Source organism: Papaver somniferum, chromosome 9 (assembly GCF_003573695.1).
Source record: "Papaver somniferum cultivar HN1 chromosome 9, ASM357369v1, whole genome shotgun sequence".
Lineage (NCBI taxonomy): Eukaryota > Viridiplantae > Streptophyta > Magnoliopsida > Ranunculales > Papaveraceae > Papaver > Papaver somniferum.
The window spans coordinates 80,253,176-80,266,111 of NC_039366.1; the positions used below are offsets into that span (position 1 = coordinate 80,253,176).

The 12,936-nt window shown below is 34.5% G+C and overlaps 1 long non-coding RNA gene across 1 annotated transcript; it reads right to left on the reverse strand.

The window, feature by feature from the left end:
• Window positions 1-1,076: 1,076 nt before the first annotated feature.
• LOC113314011 lies at window positions 1,077-2,546 on the reverse strand. Its single transcript, XR_003342215.1, has 2 exons — window positions 2,265-2,546; window positions 1,077-2,015 (listed from the first exon to the last, which is right to left on the reverse strand). It is a non-coding gene; the product is annotated as an uncharacterized LOC113314011 (long non-coding RNA).
• Window positions 2,547-12,936: the final 10,390 nt, after the last annotated feature.

A 12,936-nucleotide genomic window follows, 5' to 3' on the forward strand; every position in this document is an offset into this window, starting at 1 on the left:
AATGGCCAAATTAAAACCAGACCTATATAATATTTAGCCCAACGAGGCCTATCTAGGTTTGCAATAAATAGATTTAACATTTGGGAGCACACATCTCACACCAATCAAAAGGAAAACTTCTCCCTTTCATGCTAACAACAAATAAAGATTGTGACCACTTTCCAGTCAATGGAAAGAATCACATTTTGGAAAATAAGTAAATACTCCCAAAACAAATATATTAGTTGTTTCTAAAGATCCAAGCCCATCCCAAAATGTAAAAGAAAACTAGTTTGTAATACACACAAATAATACATGCGTACACATATCATATAGTAACAAAGACATGCATGCATTTCATAAAAACAATAATGAATACAAGAGAGTTCGTTATTGATTCCCACCTCTTTTAATGACAAGCCTCGCCTACCTCGAGATGTTCAATCCACTGGATCATCCTTTGAATCGATCGTTGTTAATAGCGTCAAACAGTTAATCACACAAGCACTCTAAAGATTAGCCAAAAGGATCACACAAGGCTCATAACATAATCTCATATAACACTCTAGTTATAGGCTAAGTGAACTATCTAATGGTTCTAAGCCCATTAATTATTCTACACCTTTTCATTGTCTATCTTTAGCACATCTAAGGTTTACTAATTGATTTAGGTTGGTTCTATAGTTCACTAAATACGTCTTATGATCATCTATAACTTTGTAGAAGGAACCAAAGGCTAGTTCGGACCATAAAGGGTCCAAAGTACCAAACTATGAAAGCTAGGTCTAAGCCAAAATCCACTAACCCCGCCCTTTAATCTAAGGCCTGGTACAACTGGTCAACTAACGGTCCACGTCTGTCAGAAAGGCCTGATAACAGTCAAAGGGTCAATTAACGGTAAACGTCAGTCAAGGTCTAGCCAGGTCAATGGTCCAAGAAGTCAAAGTATGGTCAACGGTCAGATCAAGGTCAAGCCTAGGTCAACAGAGCTAAACTAGTTATATCACTGAGTCAAGAAATCCGACTCAGTCAGAATTCTAAGTTAAGTGAAACAAAACAGTTAAGCATTTGACTGAAAAGAAAAGAAACTCAAAGATAAAAACAAACAGCTACATACACCATTCTGCTATACACAAATCTATAAGCTACAACTAGTTTCTAATTCCATTTCTAATAATCTTTCAACTGTAACATCATTAACTTCAGTTCTTCTCAAAAGCTTCATACATTCCAAAACCACCAACACATTTACAATTTGCAGCTTCACTGGTGACTTCCACAAATTCATCACTAATCCGACTCTTCCCTGCAATCCACCATTCTGACAAAGCCAACACACCACCTCCTCAACTGCAGCACTCTCCATATCAACATCTTCTTAGCTTCTTCACATTCTATCAAACCTTCCTTCATACCATCATAACATCAACTAACCAATTTTGTCACCATCTCCAAAATTCTGTAACTTCCTAAACTATTACCACCTGTCATTGCCACACCAACTAGTCTATAACAGCAGCACCCAACCTGCAACTCATTTCTATTTCAGTTCAACTGCACCAATGTCATCAAGTCCACACTCTCAGCTTTAAAACACCACCAAGTCATCTTGTATTCAACACACCTTCTCAAACCACCAACACCACAAATTCATACAACTGAAACTCTAAAAACTACTCAATTAAATCCATCTTCATCACCACCATAACTTCAACTCACTCTTCACCTGCACAGGTTCATACATCCCTTAACCCAATCATCTAAGCTCCAATATTGGCAACCCTGCATCTTCAATCCTTAGTCTCTTGCAAACAAACACCAAACCCTTGTATATTATGACCAACATCTTTTCACAACCTACCAACAGTAACCAATTCATCTTCATATATTATCGCCAATCTTTGATACAGGTGCTCAAACACCATTTACAAATCCACTTGTATCATCTCAGCAGTAACACTATGTGGATTACAACTATTGCAACCAACCAGCCAGCATAAGTGTTCAATACTACAAGCTTCTCTCAGTAAAACAACCTACAATCATCAATCCCATTGAAACATCCTCAGACCCATCTTCAAATCTTCTAACTTTAATTTAGAGTGCAACCTAATTTCTAATTTGGGGAAGAACAGTATAAACCCTAATTCCCTGAAATCAAAATTAAACCTAATACATCCATTTAAACTTCAATTAAAGACAAACCCATCACTATAAACAACCAAATAACAACAATTTCATAAAGAAATAACAAAACGGAAATCCTAATTAAATCTCTGATTTACCTTTTCAATTCGATTCATCATCAGAACAGCTTCACTTCATCAAGTCAATAACAACCCTTCAATTCTGCATCCATTAGCAACGCTATATCATCAGCAGTTTTATACGAGCCCTAACCTCAGAAATCCTAACTTCAATTCAAGATTTACATCACCTTCTTCTTCTCCTGAAGCTTAAACAACTTCGGTTCTAGCTTCATCTTCTTCGATTCATTAAACTAACTAAGTTTCTATGAAAACCTCATACAGAAAATAACTCAATTCATCTGAACTGAGATCGACAGAGAGAATGAGCGGAAAACAGAGAAGAAGAAGGCTATTATTGGGGCATCACACTCCAATAGAGGGGCTTCACTTGGATTCTTAATGTCCAAAAAAGTGGTTATGGGATATCCTAACACATATACAAAATGTCTAGATTACCCTTTAACTAGAAGTGATTTTACGTCCAGGTTTGGATTAATTCCAACCGTAGAATTTTATTTGCATGTAATTTTACGTCCAGGTTTGGATTAGTTCCAACCGTAGAAGCTCATTTTACGTCTAGGTTTCTTTTAATTCCAACCGTAGAATCCGATTTTATGTCTAGTTTTCTTTTAATTCCAACCGTAAAATTGATTTTACGTCCAGGTTTGGATTATTTCCAACGGTAGAAGTGATTTTACGTCTAGATTTGGATTATTTCCAACCGTGGAAGTTTATTTTACGACCAGTTTTTCTACCCACAAAAACTTTGTCCCGGAATTCACCAAGTATACAACAAAATTCATTAGTTTAATTTTTATCTAATTAAATTAAATTAAATTAAAATTAACTAAATAAAGGTTGTTTAGTCATTACAAAATTATTTGAGATAAGGGCTTTTTGATATTACTTATGGGTGACCCGTTTTTGTCCTATCAGGTGACGCCCCTCTAATGGAATGTGACGCCCCAATAATAGTCTTTTACAAGAAGAAAGAAAGAAGAAGAAGAGAAAAGATTTCTCTTCGACACGTGGGGTGATGATAAGGCAACTGAAATTATAAAGGCAACCATTTAATTGATAAGGACAGCCAGGCGGTCTAGATGTAGAATGATTATTTTCCCTTCATACAAATTTGATGATATCTTCTTCATCTGGTATCTGATTGACACGTTCGAGTAGTCTATCTCGCATAACTTTTCGAGACCTATCTAGAAATGCTAATTTCGTAATTAGATCGTTGTTAGATTAATTTCTATTAATTAACATTCGTCTCTAATTAATCGGGTCAATAACAGATTAGTCGTCTCATGACTGGTCTAATAGTGTTGACGAGGTTGAGGCTCGTTACATTCTCCCCACCTTATATCATTTTCGTCCTCGAAAATCGATCCACCATAAAGTCTTCAAAACTCCTCACCTTATAGAGAATTACTATCTCTCAACTAAATGCAAGTACAACTCTTACTTACAAACGCGCGAAAACTAACTCATTTCAAATGAGTTCGAAGCAATAAGAAATGAAACACACGCCTATGTGGTTTTCTAAAACTAAAATCTATAATTTGTAGCTTTAAGTTCAATAGACTAATTATTTATTTCTTAAAAAGATTGTCTCTATGCTCGCTATGGTGAATTTGATTCTAACAGATAAGTATGTCTAAGTTCTCCCTGATAAAATTATAGTCTAGTATTTAAGAATTTCTTGATTTAGTGTAGTGTATCCATTTAACTAATCTTACATTTTTAATTAGTTTAAACTCACATTTTTATGTATTTAAAATTTTAATTAATTTTAAATCATCATTTTATCAAAATTAATTTATTTTAAGTTATTATAAAAAAATTCCTATTATTTAATCATTCTATTAAATAAAAATTTAATCTTTAATTTAATAATATTTATTTAAATATATAACTTAATTTCTTTATTAAATTATCAATATCATGTTTCATATAAATTTATTTTTTCCATATAACTAATTCAAATTTGATTTCACGTAAATCTATAATATCTGATATTTTAACTTACCGTTATACTATATATAAATTTTCCAAATATTATTATCTACTATACATTTGCTATTAACAAAATTGTTGAAATACTATAATCAACTCTGTTACTATTTTCTATATCTTTATGATAGTCTCGTTGGTACACTAAGTCTTAGTTTTCTAAGTATGACTATAATTGATTTTACCTAATCATATCGAGTCCGTATACTATATATTATCATATTAAATATTAGCGTTGGTAACTTAATATTATTTCAATTTGATTCTGCATAAAATTATAATGTATCCTAATAGTCTTTAATGTATAGTATCTTATTAATATACGAATTTATTTTCCTTTACGTCTAACATTGTACTAAGCATCCGAATACTATTATTACTTCTTCACGTATATTTGTTGAATTTCAAATGATTTGCTAAATCAGTTATTGATCTAAAAATAATTTGGGTATAAGATTACTAAGAAATTTTAATCTTTTTATTTTATGCAAAATATTCACATGTTCTTAAGTCTAATCTAATAAGTCTTATATTATCTATCTAGTTTCAATGCACAAGAAAGTATTTCTAATTTTATTTAATTTACAAAATCTGACCGTAGATAATTACTAACAATTTTACGTAGGTACTTGATCCTAGTTATTACTTTAGTCATTATACATTTACTAATAAGGTTTTTAATTAGATAAAATTCAATACAATACTATTTGATAGATGTTAATATTACTTTTATTATGATTATTAGTGATCTTATTACCATTTATTATTAATAAGATTAATGGTCGAACTATTGTCTTAACTATTCTTACAACTTAACTTCATATCTACTTTAATAGATTAATGGTTTTAATTACGAGAAAAGGTACTCTATCGGTTTCTAAACAAAATTTGGGATCTAACAGTTCACTGATAGAAGCAAGTCTTCCTAACATGAATGGTAATCCATGCTTGTAGTTGGCATGTCCAGGTTAGAAAGACCCGACGATGGTTTCCTACGAACAAAGACAACACAAACACACCAGAATTACAAACCTCACTATTCTCCAGTGCTAGATTATTTAAGTGTTAGATAAATGAGACTAACTAATCTTTGATTCTCTATTAAATTTTCTAACTATAATGTAACCGGTTTCAACCTACAAATTTTACTTCATACTTTATATAGTAACATACATGCACAACACAAGGAATAAATAAAACAGCATGTTACACAAAACAATCAATCAATTCAATTCAAAAATATTTTAGTTATTGATTGTTTTTAGTGATTAAGATTTATCTCACAAACCCAACCCAGTTCTAAACTAATTTAGTTCACTATCTGAGACTAACTAAATCCTATTATCGCCTGATGAGTGCCAAATATTGTATATATTTGCACCTTTTTATTGGCATTTAACTCATCATTTGTGCACTAACGCTCCATTTTATCCCATATTCTGTGTTTTCGTTGTTTTCAAGAATAAATACTTTTCTCAATTAATTTTGCATTTTTAGGTACTAAATAAAGCCTGGTTAACTCACGGAGCGAAAAGAGCAAAGAAACGGCAAAGACTCCCGCAGAAAGGCAGCGAAGATTGATGTTTGCAAGAGCCGGATCAATTAAAAGTGGGCTTGAAGAGGAAAAATTGTTCTTAAAGAAGATATGGGCTTGGCATACCCAAGGCCCAAAACCCTTACCCAAATCTATTTCCATTATCCATACCCATTTCCATGAGAGCCGTCAGATTGGATCCATCTCATCATCCAACGGCCACCTCATCATTGTGCATCAAAATCCGAAGCTCCTGTCAAACACCATAGTACCTAACTCCATCTGAAGCCGTCAATTTTGTTGTATCTCATAATCCAACGGTCGCTACATACCTCTCCATCGTAGTCGTTCGATTCAATCTATATGGGATCATCCAACGCTCTTTACTCGATATGCATCAAAGTTCGCTACTCCCGCTCAACACCATAACCTAGAATACCTATACCCCAAAACAAACAGCCCCTAACCCATTCTTCTCTCGAGCTCTTCTTCCCCTTCTTCCCAAAAATTGCAGAGCCTACAAATCCCTCTCCCCGACACCACCAGCGTCTGCTCCACCATCTCCCATCCCTCGAGTTCCACCACCACAACCACCCGACAAAAACCCATCTCCCTAGTTTCCCTCTCTCTCATTCCTAGCATCATTCCTGGATGCTATGAATTAGGCAGTGAGAATCTAGGGTTAACTAGGAGCGCAGAGAAGACCAAGAAGGCATGGGTTCGTAGAAGAAGAGGAAAGGAAGGACGAGCAAGAGAGCAGATGAGACAAATTTAGAGAATCAGTGAGTGAATTCTCGATTTTCAAAATTCGGGTTCTTTCAAAATTAGGGTTTAGAAATTAGGGATTTCATGTAAAACTATAAATAGAAGATGGTATTGTGTGTGTGTGGGTATGCCCGGGCTAGCCGGAGCACCAAGCTCTTAGTGTTCTGTAATTTTACTATTTCATCTGTTTCATCCAGTAGTATAATTTGATCATGTTTTAGTTCACTAAGCTAAGGTTGAGATGAAACCATAGCTTTGTACTATGTTATTTATGTTGTTTGTGTGATTCTTGAATGCTTAAAATGTTGTATGATAGATTTAATCTCAATGCATCAATACTCTGCTCTCACAATGTATGTCAAGCATCCATTGTAGTTATGATAACATTGTGTTGATTGAACTGCAACTCATGTTTGATAGATTATTGTTAATCCTTTGACTAGCTGTGCTTGATTAGACAATTAGTGCTCCGGGTTAATACTTTAGTTGCGATTGAACTATCCATTGGTGAAACACCTTAGGTAAGTGATGGACTTGACACTTCTTCCTTACATGTTACAAGGACAAGAGTATCATACTCAGTTGAATGCTTAGTATAGGGCTAGAGGTGGATTCAAAGCCTAGCAGTCCCTCCCATATCCCAAATTCCTTAGTCATTGTCACTGTAGGTTAGAAATTAGTTAGGAAAATATTAGAAAAACAACATCAGTTCCCTCCTTGTCCCTGAGGACTTACCATGCTTATTTACTAGCTATAACAACCCTGTATACTTGCAGGAAAATTAAAACATAGTTTTAGGTATCATTCCTTAGCTATCATCGCCCATGTAAGATCTAATAGTCAGCTCTGATACCAACATTGTAGCGCCCCCTAAGCTAGCAGCTGACTAATCCAAGAGATCAACTATAAAATGAGGCACTAACGATCTAAAACATCTATATAAACATTAAGAAAGAAGTTCTAAACAAAGATTAACCCAAATCTAAACCCTCTCTGAAATAAATACAAGAACTCCTCTCAAGTATTACATATTTAATAGTGAGTTGATTTACAAATAGAATAAAAACACCAAATAAACATAGCGAAAGCTAACCAACTAACGAAACCAACTCCTCAAATCTTTCATCGCCACGTGCACAACTTGATTTGTCTCTGAAACTGAAAGTTGGAATGGGTGAGCACATCATCCCTAAAAGGGGTGCCCCGTAGAAATAACAACTAACTTTCAAGTAATCATTAGAATGATTTAAAGACAATGCAGGTTTTACTGAAAACTGATAAAACACGGAAAAACATATAAAGCATATTAAAATAATAGTAATACTGAAATTATAAAGTTATACCAACCAATAAACTGGCATACATTCACAACATAAATAGTAGTTGAGCGACGTCTTCCTTCGGAGTAGCAAGGCATGACTGTTGCGGATTCTTCAATGATCATTAAAGCGCCCATGAGGTTTCCGTCCTTAAGTCATAAACTATATGTACCTTACCAGTACCTTATTCTACGCGCACTCTACATAGCAAGTATTCAAAGGAAACAAATGGTAACAACATTATATCCGACCGAAGTGCTTACACAGTGCAGAGCCATATACACCGCGTAAATCCAACAATCTTATATAAGATTCTCAACATCACTTTCTCTAAATACCAAAACATAATATAATAGCTTTTGAAAGTAATTTAAAAGAATAGTAAACATCCATGTATGAGACATGCGTTGCCCCCGTACATAAATAGGGAAAATATAATGGCCAAATTAAAACCAGACCTATATAATATTCAGCCCAACGAGGCCTATCCAGGTTTGCAATAAATAGATATAACATTTGGGAGCACATATCTCACACCAATCAAAAGGAAAACTTCTCCCTTTCATACTAACAACAAATAAAGATTGTGACCACTTTCCAGTCAATGGAAAGAATCACATTTTGGAAAATAAGTAAATACTCCCAAAACAAAGATATTAGTTGTTTCTAAAGATCCAAGTCCATCCAAAAATGTAAAAGAACTAGTTTGTAATACACACAAATAATACATGCGTACACATATCATATAGTAACAAATACATGCATGCATTTCATAAAAGATAGATTTATAAAACAATAATGAATACAGAAGAGTTCGTTATTGATTCCCACCTCTTTTGATGACAAGCCTCGCCTGCCTCGAGATGTTCAATCCACTGGATCATCCTTTGAATCGATCGTTGATAATAACGGCAAACTGTTAATCACACAAGCACTCTAAAGATTAGCCAAAAGGCTCACACAAGGCTCATAACATAATCTCATACAACACTCTAGTCATAGGCTAAGTGAACTATCTAATGGTTCTAAGCCCATTAATTATTCTACACCTTTTTGTTGTCTATGTTTAGGACATCTAAGGTTTACTAATTGATTTAGGTTGGTTCTACAGTTCACTAGATACGTCTTATGGTCATCTATAACTTTGTAGAAGGAACCAAAGGCTAGTTCGGACCATAAAGGGTCCAAAGTACCAAACTATGAAAGCTAGGTCTAAGCTCAAATCCACTAACCCCGCCCTTTAATCTAAGGCCTGGTACAACTGGTCAACTAACGGTCCACGTCTGTCAGAAAGGCCTGATAACAGTCAAAGGGTCAATTAACGGTAAACGTCAGTCAAGGTCTAGCCAGGTCAATGGTCCAAGAAGTCAAAGTATGGTCAACGGTCAGATCAAGGTCAAGCCTAGGTCAACAGAGCTAAACTAGTTATATCACTGAATCAAGAAAGCCGACTCAGTCAGAATTCTAAGTTAAGTGAAACAAAACAGTTAAGCATTTGACTGAAAAGAAAAGAAACTCAAAGATAAAAACAAACAGCTACGTACACCATTCTGCTATCCACAAATCTATAAGCTACAACTAGTTTCTAATTCCATTTCTAATAATCTTTCAACTGTAACATCATTAACTTCAGTTCTTCTCAAAAGCTTCATACATTCCAAAACCACCAACACATTTACAATTTGCAGCTTCACTGGTGACTTCCACAAATTCATCACTAATCCGACTCTTCCCTGCAATCCACCATTCTGACAAAGCCAACACACCACCTCCTCAACTGCAGCACTCTCCATATCAACATCTTCTTAGGTTCTTCACATTCTATCAAACCTTCCTTCATACCATCATAACATCAACTAACCAATTTTTTCACCATCTCCAAAATTCTGTAACTTCCTAAACTATTACCACCTGTCATTGCCACACCAACTAGTCTATAACAGCAGCACCCAACCTGCAACTCATTTCTATTTCAGTTCAACTGCACCAATGTCATCAAGTCCACACTCTCAGCTTTAAAACACCACCAAGTCATCTTGTATTCAACACACCTTCTCAAACCACCAACCCAAAAATTCATACAACTGAAACTCTAAAAACTACTCAATTAAATCCATCTTCATCACCACCATAACTTCAACTCACTCTTCACCTGCACAGGTTCATACGTCCTTTAACCCAATCATCTAAGCTCCAATATTGGCAACCCTGCATCTTCAATCCTTAGTCTCTTGCAAACAAACACCAAACCCTTGTAGATTATGACCAACATCTTTTCACAACCTACCAACAGTAACTAATTCATATTCATCTCTTATCGCCAATCTTTGACACAGGTGCTCAAACACCATTTACAAATCCACTTGTATCATCTCAGCAGTAACACTATATGGATTACAACTATTGCAACCAACCAACCAGCATAAGTGTTCAATACTACAAGCTTCTCTCAGTAAAACAACCTACAATCATCAATCCCATTGAAACATCCTCAGACCCATCTTCAAATCTTCTAACTTTAATTTAGAGTGCAACCTAATTTCTAATTTGGGGAAGAACAGTCCTGAAATCAAAATTAAACCTAATACATCCATCTAAACTTCAATTAAAGACAAACCCATCACTATAAACAACCAAATAACAACAATTTCATAAAGAAATAACAAAACGGAAATCCTAATTAAATCTCTGATTTATCTTTTCTATTCGATTCATCATCAGAACAACTTCACTTCATCAAATAAATAACAAACCTTCAATTCTTCATCCATTAGCAACACTATATCGTCATCAGTTCTATACGATCCCTAACCTCAGAAATCCTAACTTCAATTCAAGATTTACATCACCTTCTTTTTCTCCTAAAGCTTAAACAACTTCAGTTCTAGCTTCATCTTCTTCGATTCATTGAACTAACTAAGTTTCTATGAAAACCTCATACAGAAAATAACTCAATTCATCTGAACTGAGATCGACAGAGAGAAGGAGAGGAAAACAGAGAAGAAGAAGGAAAAATAGAAGAAGAAAGAAAGAAGAAGAAATAAAAAGAATAAGAGAAAAAATTTCTCTTCGACACGTGGGGTGATGATAAGGCAACTGAAATTATAAAGGAAACCATTGAATTGATAAGGGCAGCCAGGCGGTCTAGATGTAGAATGATTATTTGCCCTTCATACAAATCTGATGATATCTTCTTCGTCTGGTATCTGATTGACACGTTCGAGTACTCTATCTCGCATAACTTTTCGAGACCTATCTAGAGATGCTAATTTCGTAATTAGATCGTTGTTAGATTAATGTTTATTAATTAACGTTCGTCTCTAATTAATTGGGTCAATAACGGCTTAGTCGTCTCATGACTGGTCTAATAGCGTTGACGAGCTTGAGGCTCGTTACAAGTTTCGTAGCCATAAAAATGAGAAAACAAAAGCTCTCGATCATTGTTATACAGTGTCATAGTATTATTACACAGTACCAAAGTTCTTATATTACAACTTCGAGAACAATGCTATGGTGATATGAATCACTCCCCCTTAGTCAATACTTCGTCTCAACACGAAAACCACTCCCCCTTACATAATGATCCGAAAACCATATGTATTTGTAGTGTGAGCTACATATTAATTCTCCACCTTTTTGTCAATAAAATTGGCAAAGGTACGAAAACGGGATCCTAATGAAATTTTCATGGAGACACTTCAAGACCAAAGAAAAGTACAAATCAACTTTGTTTAGATGCAATCATAAAGCCGAAGCTAAATGCATTCATCACGGAGTTTATAAAGATACAAGATAAATCCTCAAATATTCCACAGCCGCACTCCCCACAAAGATATGGAAATTAAGCGCAAGTTCAAAAGAACTCTCCCCCATTTGATGTCATTCCCGAAAGAACAATAAGAGCGACCTTACTTTTACAAGAAAAAAAGGATTTATTTGGACTCCAAAAACCATAAGGACATGATTTTGTATCCAAAAATTCTCAATCAAACTAATCACAAGAGAACCCATGATTAATTTAATCGGAATACACAACCAAATTAATCACAAACGAATCTATGATTTGTTTAGTTGGAAATGCTCACATAAGTGAACTTATGGAGCCGCATAGTATATACATAATATATAGATCAGGGAAGATCAATACTTCGGAATATACAAGGATTCATTCTATTTCCCATCACTATTTGCACAATGACATATAATAGACATAATTCTCGTAAAACAAAAGATTTTAACCTATCTTCCATCAATACATGACATAATAGGCTTAACTTTTATTTGTCAAATGTTCATCGATCTTGTATCAATACATGCATATCGACTTATAAACGAGATAACTTTCGACAACGTATGGGACAATAATAGTTCACGAATGCAAACACACATATCCCATAACATATTGCAATATATAAAACCATAAAGATTAATACTGCAAAAATCATCTTCCAAAACAACTTTACAATTTAAATAAATAAATCTAAAAACATGAAGATGAAAATGTTGGACATAGCTATGTGTACTCACAATAATGGCTATTTCAATCCCTAGTTATCCTTCTTAAACAAAAACAAGAATAAAATTCTCTTAAGAAGTTTTACTAGACAAATAAATCAGTTTTCTTTGATTATTTCATACCTTTGGAAAGGTCCATCAAAGTAGGAGTCACTGATATCCTTGATCTTCTTGACCGTAGAGACACCATGTTCATGAGTTAGAACATTTGTTTTTCGGTCAACGATGCGAGCAAGATGCCGGGATTTGATGCAATCAAGGATGACCTTCTTCTGGTTCCTGATCAAGATGTTTTGATTATCAACAATTTTTGCTTGTCCATCAATGATTTGGTTTATATGCAATTGAAGGTTAGCAAGCTCGTTCTTAACCTCATTCTGAACGAAGATCAAATCCTTGTCAGATTCTCCTATCCAAGAGTTATACTCTTTTCTTTCAAGCATCTTTTTAAGAATCATATCTTGAGCTGAATCACATCCTTTGAAGTCTTCTTCCATCACAGAGTTCACTTCTTCTTGAGGCTCAACAGAGGTTCCCATAAAAATAATTTTCTGGGAAGGGG